This window comes from Columba livia, chromosome 19, assembly GCF_036013475.1.
Source record: "Columba livia isolate bColLiv1 breed racing homer chromosome 19, bColLiv1.pat.W.v2, whole genome shotgun sequence".
Classification (NCBI taxonomy): Eukaryota; Metazoa; Chordata; class Aves; order Columbiformes; family Columbidae; genus Columba; species Columba livia.
Window position 1 is genome coordinate 2423055 of NC_088620.1, and position 17327 is coordinate 2440381.

Here is a 17327-nt window from a genome sequence, read left to right on the forward strand (position 1 = left end):
ACTGAGACAGGTTTTAAATTTATAGTGCAGTTTTGCATATGAATTACGCTGTAAACTGCCTCCCCTGCCATCTAGTACATCCAGAGTGTCAAAGCATTTAAACTATTCCAAACAGTCTGCAGAGCTGGCACTGCTGCTGGTTAACTCCTGCGGATGGAGGAAGAGATGAGAGCATCTCCCTGCACCCCCCAGTGCCACCCTGCACCCCCCAGTGCCACCCTGCACCCCCCAGTGCCACCCTGCACCCCCATCCCACGCCAGGAGCTCCTCAAAACCACCCACCCAAATGCACAGCTTTGGGAATGCCCAAATCTGCCCAAAAGAAAGGTGCTCATGCAGCCCCAGTCCTTATTCCTGGCCCCCAGCCTTCCCCCCCACCCCATACAAGAAAGCCTTTCAAAGGCAGGAAAAATGTTTACCCCTTGGGGAAAGCTTCTTTCAGTCTGTGGCTGAATCCACTAAAAGCAAATCCATTTGCTTAAGTAATGAAATCCTAGTCACATTGTCTCCTGGATTCAGATTTTAAATTACCTTCGCATTTATTGAGCATGTTTAGTGCTTTTTTCTGGGAAAGAGGGTGGGGCCTCACTTTGCTTACTTCTCTCTCGCCCGGAGCGCTTTTATTTCTGCTATTGCTCTTAGATTTGTTTCGATGGCCCCGCTCGGATGGTCACACACAGTTAAAACGTGAGAGATGAGAGGTGAAGCCGTCCTTCCAGCAGGAGAGCTGTGGGAGCGCGGATGGGGCGGCGATGCCCCGGCACGACCCTCCCCTGCCCATCACGCGCTTCCACCATCCAAGCAGACGTTTGGTGCATTAGGTTCGAGGCCACAGCAGCAGAAGCGCTGCTGAGCGCCCGGCGCTGGCGATGTGCTGGTTTTGGCTCCTCCAGCAACCTCCGTGTCCCATGGGACCCGCGGTCTCCCAGCGCCCCGCAGAGCCATGATGCTCCAGCACAGGAGCTCCAGGAGTCAGGAGAGCTCAACAAGTTCATCCAAACCCGGCGTCGGGTCAATGGGATCTCTGGCTGGTGGTGACGATGAGGTTAAGGCACCAAGGTGACATCCTGCGAGGAGGTCAGAGAAGACACCTTGACAGCCAAGCCCAAGAGCTCTTCCAACCACAGCACCGCCAACCTCCACCAGAGAAGGAGAAGAGTCGCCCTGGCAAGCAGATCCGCTCTGGATCTGTGAGAATTACTGTCATTAAATGTGCTTTGCTGAAATGTAACTTCTCCCCCAGGAGCCTGAAGGAAGCCTTGGCCACGCTTCCAGCTTGGCCACGCTTCCAGCGATTGCTCCCTTAGAGCTGGAGGGACCAGGGGGGCACTGGATGGGACCCCTTTGAGCCCCATCACAACCCCCTGCCCTGGAGACACCCCGCACCAGTGAGCTGAAAAAGTCCAAACCGCTTCAATAAACCACGGGCCAAGCCTGCTGGATTTTTGTTTCTTCCTCCTACCTCTGTCTTGGCCTTTTTATGACCAGAATATAGAAAAAAACCCCACAAATGAAACCAAAAGAACAACCCAAACCCCCTAAAAAACCCCAAGAAATAAAACAAGACAGTCTTGAAAGCAAAGGAAAACCTGCCCACCAACCTTGAAAACCAAGGAGAACCTGCTCACCACGCGACCTCTCATCCCCGAAAAACAACGGCAACAAAATATTACTGTGACTAGATAGTGAATGCAATAACACTTGATAATGTCTAACTTAAAAATATCCTCTACTAAATATACTTCAAAAAAACACCAACAAAGCCAAAGCACCAAGCTACTTTGGGATGGTTTGAAATGCCTTCGGTCCATTTGACACAGGGAGAACGGTGCTGCAGGAGAAATGACCTTTGCAGTTACAGATGTACACTGAACTTTGCAAACTCGGCTCCCAAATTGAGCTGCACCCAGGGTGCAGGAGGAGCCCCCAGTGCCACCCAAAACCCCCCCCCCGTCCCCTTTGGGCTGCCGTGCCCTACAGGTGACAGATGATGAGATGGACACGTCCTACCAAACGGGAAAACTGGGACAAAACTGCATGAAAACCACCCCCTTCCGACCATTTCAGATACGCGACCATTCAAGCAAAACATCATTTTGTTTCCTATTCGCAGCCTCTTTTTTTCCACCAGATATACCAGACAATTTGCACATGTCTGCACGATTTTTGTAAAGTCATAGCCTTTGTCACAGGATGCTCATTAAAAATGCAGCTGTTATTTGATACAACTTGCCCAGGAGTTTGAGAAGCCCAAGCGCTTTGGGGAAGAAACAAACAAACAAACAATAAAACCAAACCAGGTTTGCTCTTTTCTAAACTATTTTCCTGCTTCAAGGCCTGAAAGGTTGGGGCAAGGCGACAATAATAAAAAAGCACAGACCTAGAATAAGATGCTGGCATCAGAGCTCCCCTCGGAGTTATCAGAAATCATTAGATAATGTATTTAAATTGTCTTTTTCCTTTAGCCAATGTACAGAGGCTTGTAGACTTCACCCTGTTCCCCCCCAAAACCCCCAGATCCCCAGTTTCCAGCAGAAGAGGCACTGGGGGCAGCTGGGGCAGGGACAAAGGCAGCCGGACCCGCGGTGGGGGACAAAGCAGCCAAAGGGCTTCACCCCCCCAGCCAAAACCCCTGCAAAGAAAAGAGCTGAAAAGTCCTGCCCTTGAAGGCCCCAAGGGGTCAAAGGAAACTTTTCTTTCTTCTGTAAATGAGGAGAGAGGGGGGAAATCCCACCCTTGGATTTGAGGCTGGCAGGGGGGATGTCACCCCACAGGGCAGGGGCCCCAAAGCCGCCCGTCCCCCCAAGCGCTGGGGTGTCACCCACCCAGCTCTTGCTACAAGCTTTTATCCCCCCCCCGCCGCCCCCCACACTTTTAATGAAAAGGAAATGCACTTTTTACATAAGCCCGAAGGAAAACATGCAACGGCGAAGCTGACGGTGAGGTCCCATTCCCCGAGCCGCTGCGACGCCTTCCGTCAAATAAATGGTTAAATACACTCAAATAACACGCACTTCAGGTCCGTGCTGTGCGTACCCCCCCCCGTGCGCTGCAGATCTGCGTCGGGGGAGCAAGAAGTGAAAGAGAACCATAGAAAAGAGATTTCTAAAACAATATGCCCCCCGCCCCAAAACGAGCCGCCCCCCTTCGCTCCCATCGGGGCTTGGGGGAGAAACCGCGGGGAGGGGAAGGGAGAGAAACGGGGCACAAGCGGGACCGGGCGCGGGTGCCGGCACAGCACGGGGAAGGAAAACAAGGTTAAGTTTGGTAATCAAATGACAGTCATGCCGAGACTCCTCTTCTCTCCTGCAGCATTTGTTTCTGCAGCTCCGAAATATTTATTTCTGAAATGCTGCAAGCGGAGGACAGCGCTGACATCCCCTGTTTTTAGTGCAGCAGCCAGTGGCAAAGGGGGAAAGAGGATTATTTCTGCCTTACGAAGCTAGCAGAAACCGAATTTGCTAATATTGCCCGGTAACACAAACCACGCACACGCGGCCGACGCGGAGCCACCTTTGCTTTATAACCCTCAAAGTTCGCATGGAAAGTAAAAACCTGAAGGCTCGGGCAGGGAAATAAAAGATGGAAAAGTGAATTAAATGAATGCTGATGATGCAGCCCCATGGGCAGGGCAGCCCGGTGACAGGGAGCTCTGCCTGGGGCCCCCCAAACCCTCCCTGGGGACCCCCAAACAGTCCCTGGGGACCCCATAAACCCTCCCTGGGGACGCGCCCGGCGGCTCCGTCCTGCTGCAAGGTGAGTCACGGCAGCACCATCGCGGCTCAGGGTCACCCACCGCCGGCTGCCGCCTCCAAAAGTGCAGCCGTTCAGCCGAGGCAAAGCACGTTATTGCCATTATTTTTTAATTAGGTGTTGTTTTTTGCTGCACCCCCCTTTTTTTTTTCCCCTCCCCCCTTATCTATGGGTGATTTTAAGAGCTCTCAAAGCAAGGAGAAGCAAAAATAGAAAATGCATCATTTTAATCTATTTTTTTTTTTTTGCAGATTGCTGCAAGGAAAAGGGTAAAGGAGAGAGACACGGATAAAAGATACAATTATTCCGCAGAAATCCATTTCTTGCAATCTAACAAAAGCTCAAGACCCCGACTAAGTTCCGTCCACCAGCCACAGCACCCGCTCCCTCCGCACCGCGAGCATCGCCCGCATCCCATCGCAAACGCTAATTCACATCCGTAACACATCAAAAAGACAAGTGCCATGCTCAATTGTATTCTCCTCACTCCTCGCACACAACAGCAGAGCGAGCAATATATAACATGCATGACTCAGTTCTACCGTCGTGCCAGCACGGAACAGAAAAGCCTTAAAATAAAGTAAATAGCTGAGAAGGTCAATTAAAAAAAGCTTACAAAACATCAGACGCTGCTTCTTGCTAGAGCTCATTACCTAGTATGGTGGAGCTGCCTGTGTGTTTTTTTTCTTGTGCAAGTTAGTCTGTGAGTCAGCATTAACACACATGAGAACATCAGGAATACTGCCTAGTTCTGATGCAATGGAGCTTGTGAAAAAAAAAGAGAAGAAGAAATCGCGCTGGGTTTGGACAGGAGCCTGTAATTCAATTGCCTTTACTTTTCAATTACTGCATAGCCTACCCCGACCAACCTGCAGAGGGGAAGGAAACTTTGCTTACATCTCTCTCTTAAAATTAATGACTTTTACTTTTGGCTACAGCTTATTCTCCCTGCTTCAAAAGAAAAAACAGCAGGTATAATGTAATTAACCCTTCGAGGGCAGCCCGGCCCTTGCAGATATCGGGATCTCCAGGTTTTCTGTAGGAATTCAGCGCTGGAAAACAATACTGCCAAAAAGTTCTGGCGAAGGAAGATATTTATACATTAAACTTTTAATACTCTATAAAGTGAAGCTACAATTGCATCTGAGCTTGATCCTTAATGGAAATATAAGCTTGCAGATAAGGGAAGTTATACTGCAGACATTTAACTCTGCACCTCCAGGTCCATAGAAGCAAATACTCGATTGCACTGGGTGTTCTTTCAAAACGGAGCTTTGTGGTCATGGAGCAAAAACCCTGGGAAAGCTAAAATTTGTGACGTGAGGTGGTCACCTCCACCCGACAACCTTCCCCAGGGACACGGGGGCAAAGAAGATGACCCACATTTTTCATATATTGCATTTAATGCTCACATTCAGCAAACAATTCCCTCTGTCCCCACTTCCCAGGGAGAACCCCCCCTGCAGACCCAGTTCCCACCCTCAGAATTGCAGCATCAAGCTCAACATCATCTCTTCATTTCCGACTTCTCTGCTTTTGCAACAAAACCATGTACAGGTCCAACAGATTTTGCCCAAAGCAAAATGTGACTATTTCTGTAACGTGCTCTAAAACACCCCCAGACAACTCTGCAGCCCAGAATATCACGTTATATAGAGATGACATTATAATACAGATTATATGCGGTCAATATATTATATACAATATTAAGTTTGATATATAGGTAAGAAAGTCTCCCCAACGTCCACGACGTGCTGCAAACACTGAGCTGATCCCACACCCATCAACCCATCAGAAACATCAGGTGGGTTAATAACCCAGTGCATCGCAGGGGTATTCTACATCCCAGTTTAGTTTGCTGGTTGTTTTCATGGATAGGCACAAGCACTATACTTTTTTGCTAAATGCAGAATTACAGTTATTAATGCTCATTAACCAACAAGAAAACCCCCTAATACTAGAGACCAAGCACTTCTGCAGCTCTGCTCGCACACAAGGGTCTGACTCAAACCACCGTGAGCCTGGTGGGGTTTTTTTCTTAAGCATGTTGGATACTTGAATACAGATGAATTGAGTTTTAAAGGGAGGAAAAAAAACCAACCCAAGCAGCAACTTCTGGGCCAAGTTCTTGTGTGCCAAACTTTTCAACTGCCACAGCACAGCTCGACAGTGTTTCAAAAGAATTTAAGCACTGTTTTGAATACTGCTGACAATCTTCCTCATCAAAATTTGTAATTTAAATACCTCCAATCTGAAAGCACGCTCCCTGGGGCATGCTTCATTCTCCCTCCTCGCCGCCCACCCTCCCCAAGCCCCGTTTGGCATTGAATCCGTTGTTTTCCGTATCTGGCTGGTTCTTCCCCACCTCCCGCATCCCCCCGCAGCATCCGCCGCATCCCGCGGGGACCCCGGCGCTCCAGCACAAGTTTGTTCTTCAGATTACCCACGGATGAAATCTCTGCACGCATTGCAGCACCCAAAAACATCGCCACCTTCCCCTTTTCCAACCACAATGCTGGTTTAGAGATAAACCCATGTGCCGGTTTAGAGATAAACCCGTGCTAACCAAGCTACCCAGACTCCTACGGCAAGAAAGGGTTAACGTGAGGAGCCCCACTTCCCAACCCTCTGCTATCCAGTAGATAAAATACTCCTTCAAATGTGTCAATAAACCCCAAAATGGTTCTGTGTTAATACATCTAACTGGTGAGAAACAGCAAAATTAATTTGGTGGGGTCTGCGTGAGGCTACAGGCAGCAGCTCCATTTTGGCAGGAGCGTGTTTAAGATTCCCTCCCAGTGCTGCAAAGCACCTTGAAAGGTCGACGAGCGCTTTCATATTCTCAGATCCATCTACGACGCTGCAGCAGATGAAACGGATTGACCTAGACGAGAACTGAAACAGCCTCTGTGAAATAATCCATCAACACCCTCCGCCAGCCGCTGCCGCCTTTGTCGTGGGGACGTTTGGGAATCGCACCCACCTCCCGCAGCCCATCGGGGCTCGAGGGGCTTTAAATCACAGCCCCGCTCTCCCGGGGTGTAACCGAACACGGCGTCGATGGCTGCACAGCCGCCCAGACAGCACACAACATAAAACACCTCCATATTAAAGAGCCTGCAAAGCCTGTGCCCATTACCCAACTCATTAAAGACAGTGATACTTTGTAACATACTCTAATCTTTAATATTCATAGCTTGCTTCATTTGCATATCATGCCATAAATAGTTGAAGCAGAGGTAAAACACAAAGCGCTCTACTTGCATTTCTAATTATGCCTAAAATCAAATGTAAATCACAACACATCCAAGACACAGAAAATATTAAATTTGCTGTCTCTCAGTTAAAAATCTTTTAAAAAAAAAAAAAAGAAAACTACACACACAAACACAATGATATTTAAAAAGAAAAATCAAAGAGGCTTATAGGCATGTGGAGCGGGGATGACACTATACTAAGAGGGGAGCTCGGGCGTCCAAACCGCAGCCATGGCCATGAGGCCCAGCAGCAGCCCCTAAAAAACCTGCAATTTCCACCGAGCTGCACCTGCAACTGCTCGTTGCACCTTCGTCTTTGAAAGGACAACGGGACCCTTTTCCTCTGGGGCAGCCGGGAAAGCTGATCTGCAGCACGGGAGGTAAATTTGAAGGATCAGCTTGAACGTGAACTTGTGCTACGGGGCTGGGCCGGCGGGAGGTCGGTGCTTTGGCACAGTCAGCTGGGAGCGGCTAAACCCCCCGGCTTTAATGAGAAAAGGGGTGTCTTAGAATCGTAAAATCATTCTGGTTGGAAGATGCCTGCAAGATCATCGAGTCCAACCGTCAACCACATGTCGGGGGGCTTGTGCTCAGCAGCTTCAGATGATTTCTGCTCACAACGTACCAAGACCATGCCAGGTAGCACAGGGTGTTTTTCTCTGCTCTTTTTTCCTGAAATGTGCCACGATGCTGTGGGACCCACCAGAATCAGTCCTGTGGAAAAGGCTCAAGATCCCGGTGGTGCTTCAAGGGGACAGGTTTGGTGTTATGGGTCCGGGTGCCCTCCAGACACATCCCAGTCGCGATCCCTTTCCATCAGAGCTAAAGCAAACTCACCTGCCCCCTCCACAACGGGCACCGTGGGGCCGGGCGGGGGGTTAACAGCTTGTGGGACTTCCAAGTCCCATCCCCTGCGACCTGCAGGGTTGGGTCCCACAGCAGCTCTGAAGCTGTCGATTTTGAAGGAAAATCACAGTCGCGGTGTGGGCAGGGGGAGCCAGGCTGTGCTCGGGGGTAGACATGAGCCTGCTGCCAACCCAGTTCATCACATTTCCCCACTTCACAGAGGCACCAGAAGACTTAATATCTGTAAAGCAACTTCTTATCTTCAAAATAGAAGTGTTATTAGTACACTGCTGCCAATGGCATGAGTGATCTCCCTCTACCAACCTTGCTTCTGCATGGAGCACTGGGGTCCTCTGATTTTATGGAAGTCCATCACCACCATCATGTGAAAACGCAAGACTGTAGTGCTATTGTTCCTGCCCTTCACTGCACCCACCCCACATGCTGCTGCTGCTCAAAGCCTTCCTCCTCTTCATCCATGTCCCTGACCCTCCTCTTCATCCATCTCCCCATTCCACCTCTTCATCCATATCCCTGTTCCTCTTCTTCATCCATCTCCCCATTCCACCTCTTCACCCATATCCCTGTTCCTCCTCTCTATCCATGTCCCCGTCCCTCCTCTTCATCCACCTCCCAAGCAGCTACTCCCAACAGAAAGATACAGCATCCACAGTACTCAAAACAAAATAAAGTTCTACAGATTTATGCCCAAAGATTTAGTTAAAATCAAATGAACCAAACTTTGCAGAACGGCACATTTTGGCACGGCCGGCATCCTCCCCGCTCACCTTCCCTTCACCGCTGGGACTGCAGCCGCATAAACCCACTGCGTCTCAATGAAAGGCTTTAGTGGGTCGCTGTCCCCAGGGAAAAATGCATTTCTAAGTCACTTGAGCAGAGATTGATTTCGAAGCGAGAGCCGGCTGCATCTCCCAAGGGAGCCGGGCGCTTGGCGCTCCCCCGGCTGGGAGCGCGGCCCCGAGCCACGGCCTCTCCTTTATGAGATTTTCCCCATTTTACAAAAGGCTTAAAGAAACCGCAGAGAAAGAAAAGCCGAAAGAACAAAAAAGAGAGAAACCAATTTATAATCACCATGTTCTGCTCCTGCACACACCCCACGTTTCCAGGGTCCTCAAGTCCCATCAGGGGCTTGTTTGAGGGGTCCCCACTGGGGTCCCCTCAGCTCATCCTGCTCCCTTTCCAGACTTGTGTCCAGCTCAACAACATTGCGCTGGTTCTACTAAAGAGTTACAGGGCCTTTTCTGCAATATCTGCTTCCAAAGAATCCCAGCGATGTCACTACATTGAACCCCAAAAGGAGCGTTTGCCCCGTGCCCCCAGCCCGCGCGCGGGGAGAAGTGAAAGCGCGCTACTCGCAGCCTGCAAAGCCTTTTTGCTGTTCATATGTACCCTGGCATCTTGCCCGGACCTATTTTTAAGCCCATTTACTAGAAATCCCACAAATTAAAGGAAATACGGATAATGTTGTAAGAATCCTTTGGGCCAAATAAAAGCTACACATAATTTTCCTTGTGCATCAGAGTAAGATCCTTAACCACAAAAACCAGATTTCCCCAAAGCTCTTTTGCAACAGCGAGAGAATCTTGTTTTGTAAAAAGTTGCTTTGATTCACCCCTGAGTTCCAGGGAGCGCGGCAGACGCCGCTGCCTCCCGGCCACACCGCAGAGGTGATTACCGCTCTGGAACACAAAGGTGCCAGGAGAACATAAATAAATTAAGCATCTCTAGCTCCGGAGTGGTGACTATTAATGACAGCAAAACATGCAGAAAGTGCTCGTGGAGAGAAGCTTTAGGATAGTTCTTTTTTCTGCATAGGAGACTGATGTGTGGTTTTATTTTCTAGCGTCTTTCAAGCCATGTTCAAGGTGCTTATGAAGGGCTGATGTGCTGGAAAGCCTCTTGAGCACGTCGCCATCCTGGGCAAAGTCCTGCTGGGTGCACCCCAACCCCACCTTATCCCAGCTCCAAGAACCACCCAATAATCTTTTGACAATAATACAGAGACCATCAAACTCCCAGCCCTTGCCCACACTGGGTAAAGGAGCATCCGACTGCAGCATCTTCTACACCAGGGCTGTTGGGGAGGAAGGAACATATACGATATCTGCAATTTTAACTATGCAAAGACTCCATCATGTTAAATAAACTCCAGTAACAGCTCTTGTATTTCAGTAGGATTAAAAAGAAACTAGCGACCAATAAGACTCATAAGACAAGCAGAAACAGCCCCAAAACACACCAGTAAAAGTGGCATTTGTGGTTAGTCCTTGTGGGGATGGGATGAGGAGAAGGTGCTTCGTTTCCAGCAGCGATAAAGCAAAGCGAAGCAATCATCATTAAACTTGACTCCCCCTTCACTCTTGCTCATCCCCAGCAGTCGCTTAAAATGTCTTCCTCGCAAACATTTTAGCTTTCTTTTTAAAAGGAAAATAATTACGCAGGGGAATAACCACTTTTATTCTACAAACGCACAGATCTGAACAGTTAAACACGCAACTTCGGGAACTTTTCCAAGATTTATGTTTTGCATGGAAAGCAAATGTGGTGGTTGTTATTTTTCCTGCCTGGGAAAATATTTAAGCGCTAAGTTTATGAAGCCAAGTCCATTTATTCCTGGTTTCTGTTGCTGCTCGGATGGAATCTAATTAGCGGTTTCAGCAGCACTGTGGGAGCGGCGCTGGCCGATGCTGTGAGTCCCTGGCCCGCGGCTGTGCCGGCGCTCGGCCCGCGGAACCTGGTCCAAAATGGGTTTCTCCGCGGCACAGGACGGCGGGGCCGGCTGCAGGTGACACCGCGGCCACCGCTCCCTGGAGCACCCCAGGGACGGGCAGCGCGGAGGAGCCCGGGGAGAGCCTGAGGTTTCCTTCCAGCCCCAGCTCATCACCATCACACTTGTCGACACCAAGTCTTTTTGCAGCGATGCTCTTAGAAATTACAACCCTTGATTTGCATTTTCCTGCACGCTTTCCTACTGAATCGCTGGCTGCCCTGTGTGCAGACTGACCCTCCTCCTCATCTGCCAGCTCAGAGCAGCTCCCAGCTCCACCAGCCCCGGCAGGATCGGTGCTGGGGACCAGCCCTGCTGCTGGCGGTCGGGATGCTGGCAGGTGACAGTGGGGACAGAATCACAGAATCACGCAATGTCAGGGGTTGGAAGGGACCTGGAAAGCTCATGCAGTGCAATCCCCCCATGGAGCAGGAACACCCAGATGAGGTTACACAGGAAGGTGTCCAGGCGGGTTGGAATGTCTGCACAGAAGGAGACTCCACAACCTCCCTGGGCAGCCTGGGCCAGGCTCTGCCACCCTCACTGGGAAGAAGTTTCTTCTCAAATTTAAGTGGAACCTTCTGTGTTCCAGTTTGCACCCACTGCCCCTTGTACTATTACTGGTTGTCACCGAGAAGACCCTGGCTCCATCCTCCTGACACTCACCCTTTCCATACTGATAAACCTTACAGACAGGCAGCGTTCCCCACCAAGAAGGCGTCACGTTAGTAAGACACACGATGTGACCATCATGACGCAGAGCAGCAGGACTCATGGCACAAGCATCATCAAACACAAAACAACTGTGTTTCTCAGGCCAGGCTCTGTTTCCACCTGCACCGGTACCTTCCATAGATGCATTTCACAAGTGCACAACATTCAGCTCCCCTGCCTGTGCGGTGCCACCGCTCCCGGGGAGCTGGTGGAGATACAGAGCAGGAGGAGGTGGCTTGTCCCCAAATTTGGGAACACAGAGAACAAGGTTAGGTCCATCATCACAAGCCAGCAGAGGAGCAGGAGTGGAGAAAAGCCCCAGTGGGGCTGGGCACCCTGTGCAGGTAAGAATGGGGGTGATCTCAAAGCATCACCCCAGCTCAGCAGCACCGTCCCTGCAGCGCAGTGTGGGCACCGAGAGCAGCTGTGGTCCCCTCCCCACACAACAACCCTTTTCCCTTTCATTTCCTACTAACTGAGAATGAGAAATAACCCCAGCTCTCCCAGGGAACTCTTAATCTGGGAATTACTTCTTGTTTCTAAGAGGGGCTTGTTCTGGCCTGCCCCAGGGCAACACCCGCCTTTCATCTATTCAAAGATGATAAAACTGAGATCTGCCCAGCCCTGAGTCTCAGTTACTTGCTCAAACACCTGGAGACTTTTCCCCCCCGACACAAGGTTTTTGCAGCAAGAAGGCAAGTGATTTGCCTCTCGTTTTTCATCTATTTGTGTAATTTTGAAAATCTTTCTGGCCAGTTAAACCAGAACCATCGCGATTGCGAAATCCAGGAAATTTGCTGCAACGCTCTGTAACACTTGCGAGGCAATTAGCCAAAACCTCACACAAATAAGCTCTTTTTGCCACACCATTCTAACCACCAAGCATTAACCCATTTTCTTAGGAAACAACATCTGCTGAAATAACTTCCTAATCTAGGAGCAGGCATGGAAAAAAAGCCACTGCAAGTAGTCCATGGTAAGCAAAATTTTCAGGCCATTCGGAGGGTCCTGACTCCAAGTATTGGGGCTTGTTACGCAGACCCTCTCCCCATAGTATTTATCTCCTGGTCAGGAAAAATGATGGGATGAAGCTTTCCCTGCAGCAACGATGAGCCCAGGGTAGAGGAGATGGAGCAGCGTGGGGCTTCAGGGCAGGAATGTGCACCCCTGAACCCGACTGTCTGAGGTCTGAAGCCCTGGGAGCTCCAGGAGCTGCATCCTATAGCTGTAGGAATGAATCACAGCACAGGCAGGACAGCTCCTGGCTAATTGGTGAGAATAAAGAAACCACCGGGCAATAAAGCGACCGTTTCCGTTTCCTACCCCTTCATTTACAGTTGTTCTTTCTGGGAAAATGTCAACCTATAGCAAAAATGAAGCTTCATGATTTTCGCTAAGAAACAGTTATCACTGCAGAGCATGATAATGTAACCAACGTTACCCAGCAAACCGGCGCTCACAGGCAGCAAGACAGGATCACGCTCAATACCTTTCCTTATTTCAGATTAAAATAGCACCTACACTTCCGTGCTGTATGTGATAACTCATTCCCTCCCTTATTCTCTGTCCTTGCTCTCTCCCCCATCCTGAAAAACCAATAAAATAAAATAAAAAGCTTCCTTTTGGGAACATAGTGGTAATAATACTGCTACCACCTGTTGATAAGTCCAAGGACCTGCACAGGGAGGGAAGAGGCTTCAAAGCTGAAAGGGAGTCAAGTGTTTGCATGGTTTTATTGAGAAACGAAAACCAGCTTTAAACACAGTAAATTGGAGACTATTCTGAATCACCTCTTGAATTTTTTAATGCTACTCCTGGGAGCACTGAAGGTAAATATGTTAATTCGACTTCAATCATGGTGCGGGGGAAAAAAAAAAAATGACGTTGTATTAGTTTAGGGTACCAAGTCTTAAAACTATTCATGCATTTCTGCATATTTTATACTCAGCAAATAAAGTTCCAAGGTTCTATAAGGAGGCTGAGAAATTACCCTGCGTAAGCAATAATGAGGTGTGCATTATATAAGGCTGATCCTAATGGTAATCTATTATTAAAATTTAAGAGTTATAGCAGCTACATTTCAAGCAGTCCCACCGCGGCCGGGCTGCTCGAGGAGGGGAACGCAGCTCCTGGAGGCGGGAGGCTGGTGGGACAGCAGGTTCCATCCGTGATATTCCTGATATTCCTCTCATGAACTCCTCCAGAGCACGAGCAGCCTCGTCCAGCCGCTCAGCACGGCCACCAGGCACGGCGGGTTCGCCTTGCCAGCGCGTTTGATTCTCTGCCTGGTGTTCCAGCGTAACGGATCTCCCAAAACGCACCCGGCGTTAAAAAATTAACAGGGTTTCAAGTTGGTGCATCTTAGTGATCCTCGGGGTGATCGTGACCCTTGATTTCTGCCGCGATACCCTACTTAGGCTGCAAGGAGGACAGGAATATGACCAGTAAAACCTGACGTCTTTTTCCTACCTGTACCTATGCTCCTGCAAATCACCTCCAGGACGCTGCGAAAAGCAGCATCACGACATCCAGGTTGGACACATGGAGCACATCAGTATTCAAACGCACCAAGGTGAGAGTGCAGCATCATGTCCTAGTGATGCTGGTTAGGCTCCAGCCAAGTTTTTCTTGGTGCTGATGGGAGCCAGAGCTGTTCTGTCCCCCCAGCCCCACTCCCTTGTGGGTCAGATGCTTTCCTGGGGACCGGTGAATGCAACCAGTGCTGCAAGACCCATCCCAACCAGCGGTGCAGGTTATAAGGACATAGATTTCATCTAGTGCAGCCGCACCTCTCAGCGCCACCGTGAGACGAACAAGCAGCAAAAAAACACCCAACAGAGTTTGGCTCATTTTCCTCCTTCCTGCATCTTTTGGGGAGAATCAAAAGGAGTCTCTGAGGGCTGTAAATCTGTATGTGACAAACCCAGACAGAAACAGGCACCTCGGCGAGTGCTGCAGCAGCGCCGGGTGGCTCCACACTGAACCTGTCACGGCTCCGTCCCGCAGGGCTCACAGACCCAAACCTGCCCCTTGGAGGAAAATGCCCCCTCGGCTTGTATGAAATGCAAAATCAAATTTTAGCTGCATTTCAGAGTGTATTGACAGTGTGCAGATAAGTTCTTTTTTTATTTTAAATGAAAATTTTCAGTAAGTTTAGATCTCAAAGGCAACATTCTGCCCAAACCAAAGGATAACAAAGCATGGCAATTTCAGGAGAAACAAACTTAGTCTGAGACCTTTCTACACTGGAAAAGATCTTAAATAGCAACGAGCTCTTTGCTCTCCAGGCTGGGAAGCAAACCCAAGCACAAAGAATGGAGGGGGAACAGAGCAAAGTGGCATTTGCCGGGTGTTTACGGCACCAGCCCGCTCACTTTGCCCATTCCCTGTTGTACAAGCACCTACCTGGGCCGAAGGAGTTAACAGCTCTTCTGGGACGGCGTAACAGGAGACGGGAGTTACTCATCAGGGCATGTCCGGATCGGTATGAGCCGGGGTATGAATGAAGTTGCCTTGGAGATGCAGCCAAAACCAATGACCAGATATTAACTTTTCACAACAGGCTGCCAAGTGAGGCAGAACACGTGAAACCAGCAGGACAAGGGCTCCCAGCGGAGGCATCGGATACGACGGGAGGGACCCACGAGCCTCCCTGGAGAAGGAAAACCCTGTGATTTTTGCTCAAGAGGCAGGAGAAAAGTCCCCTCTTAAATCCAAAGGTTAACAACAAAACCTTATAGGGTGGGCAACGATGCCCAGGTGTGAGGTGCTGTCTTCCCTTGGTCTAATTTTAAAGCTGATAATAAAGATGCCAACACCCAGCTCATTACTTCTTTCTGGAACCAGCTCCATAAGCAGAAAAAACAGCTACGGGCACCTGACACAGGCAAGCGAAACGAGATGTCATTAAAGAAAAACATTAACGAGTAACTCAGAGGCTGGGCTGGCGAAGGATGACAGGTCAGCAAACATCCCCTGGCCTGAGCCCAGGGCTCCATCTCCACTCCCAGGGCAGGGCTGGAGGCGGGTGAGCAGGAACGGGCGGCTGCTCCGGCACCAGGGAACACGGCTTCACGCAGAGGGTTCCCCGTCTCAGCTCAGGGCAAGGCAGCTTTCTACAGTGCATTTCTCCCGCCCCGATGAGGGTGGTCAGCCCGTGTCCCATGGGGACTGTGCGAGCGCAGCCGGTGACACACGCGAAGGAGCAGGTTGCACCAGCAGGAACATCCACCAAAGCCCATGGGTGAAGACCATGGGCAAAGCTCAGCTCACCTGGACCTCACCTCCCTCCAGCCTCACTGGAGCACAGACTCGTGGAAAGAAGCAGCTTTTCAACCACGAGGTCTGCACAGCATGAGATAAACTGGGGCACCGTCCACTCAGCCCCCCGGGCAGCCAAACACAAAGGGCCACACCACAAACCTCTGGTTTCTAACCCAAAGTCCCACTGCTGAAGGGGGAGATGCTTTCCAGACAACGTACGTCCCTTCGGCTCACACAGGGGGTGACTTACAGGGAACGGAGGGATGTGGGAGAGTCATGATCACCATATCATGGGCAGGAGACCCAGCACCACCTGGACCACACACCCACCCGCTGGGCTCTTGGGGACACCCAGAGCTGAACAGCCCTCGCCACGTCCCTCGTTAGAAAGGCACGAGATGAAAGGACCACATTTGTATAGGAGCCTGAAATGCAGAGAACTCTGTTCCGATCCGCACACCAGCCCCTTGGTATTTTTTCCCAGAAGGAAAAACAGAAGATGCTTTCCATAAGCAGACGATTTCAGCAGCTAATTTTACCATCACTTATGGCCGACTTTATGACTAAGATTTCATGCTGACTATATTAATCCTGTCAAATTTCAGAGTGAGAGAGAAATGATACTGTATATTTTATGGCTGCAATAACTTCTAAGCCATTAGACATGCATGCTGACATGAAAGTAATCAAATTGATTTTTTTCCTATTACAATGAAGAACTTTGTATGAGCAAATAGGCTTACTGGCACAGGAATGAAACCCCAAGAAGCCTGTGCTCACTCAGGAAATTAGGAAATCGCCACGAGCCATTGTTCAGAAATTCGGGTATTCTGCTTACTCACACGTGATTGTCACCAAAGCTGAAAGGAACATGGAATGATAGAATTAATTTTGCTGGAAGAGACCCTCAAGGTCATCGAGTCCAATCATTACCCCAACCCTGGCACTGACCCATGTCCTGAGAACCTCATGTCCGTCTGTCCAACCCTCCAGGGATGGTGACTCCACCACTGCCCTGGGCAGCCTGTTCAATGCCCAACAGCCCTTTGGGGAAGAAATTGTTCCCAAGATCCAAAATGTCCAACCTAAACCTCCCCTGGCGCAACTTGAGGCCATCTCCTCTTGTCCTACCACTTGTTAGTCAACCAAACGATCGACAAAAGCCAACACGAGGGATTACTGGAGGTTTCTGAAGCACCGTTAGATGTTGCAGAAGTTGCAGTCAATCGCTTTCCCAGCATCAAAACCTCTACCACGTCTTTTTAACCCCACCAGATATGCCGAGCCCCTCACACAGGACAGCAGCTCGCCGGCCGCTTCTCCAGCTGCTGGGTGTACAAGCCAGAAGAGGTCACAAGAAATTATATAGAGAGTTTCCTCAGCAAGTCCTGCAGACCTGGAAGTGTTAACGAACATATCACAGGTGCCAAGATGAAGTGCAAGCCCCGTGTGGGTGTGGACACAGCAATAAACGAGAAAGCCCGTGGGCCAGCAAGTCAGCTGAGAAAACCGGCTTCATTTGCGGCCCGGCCTCTGCTCCGTCCCTCTGGAGAAAGACAGATCACTTTAAATAAATCTTTAAACTATTATTATTATTATTATTGTATTCAACTCCTCTCTCCACTGGAAGCCAGGAGCAGCCTGGGCAGGGCAGGAGCAAACCCGGCCTAGGGCTCTGTAAGCTGGGCCTTGCTGGGGAAGGGGAC

General features: G+C 49.8%; 1 protein-coding gene across 3 annotated transcripts in view; it reads right to left on the reverse strand.

Moving 5' to 3' along the window:
* The window catches only part of NACC2 (NACC family member 2), a 71406-nt gene that overhangs the window by 19219 nt on the left and 34860 nt on the right, over nt 1-17327 (reverse strand). The window contains exon 1 of one of the 3 annotated variants that reach the window (XM_065035569.1): nt 4370-4515. The exons of the other annotated variants lie outside the window; for them this stretch is intronic. The gene's annotated coding sequence lies outside the window, so the exon portion shown is untranslated. Of the gene's footprint in view, nt 1-4369; nt 4516-17327 lie in introns of those variants that run through there. 3 annotated transcript variants of the gene reach the window in all.